This window comes from Conger conger, chromosome 11 (assembly GCF_963514075.1).
Source record: "Conger conger chromosome 11, fConCon1.1, whole genome shotgun sequence".
Taxonomy (NCBI): Eukaryota; Metazoa; Chordata; class Actinopteri; order Anguilliformes; family Congridae; genus Conger; species Conger conger.
Genome location: NC_083770.1, coordinates 22,179,974 through 22,180,311, shown reverse-complemented (window position 1 = coordinate 22,180,311; position 338 = coordinate 22,179,974).

Here is a 338-nt window from a genome sequence, read left to right as displayed (position 1 = left end):
GAAGTTACGCAAGACATTCTGGAACACAGTCAAAACGTTACAGGAAGTTACGCAAGACATTCTGGAACACAGAGTCAAAACATTACAGGAAGTTGCGCAAGACATTCTGGAACACACAGTCAAAATGTACAGGAAGTTATGCAAGACATTCTGGAACACAAAAATTGTATATTTTCAGGATGTTACGTGAAGCAGGAACATTCATGAAACACACAGTCACATTTGCAGGAAGTTATATTCTGACAAATTTTGGAGTCAAAATGTAACATTTGCAGGAAGTGGCGACAGTTGAGTTGTCACCCCCAGTGTGTGTGTGTGTGTAGGGGGGGGGGGGGGGG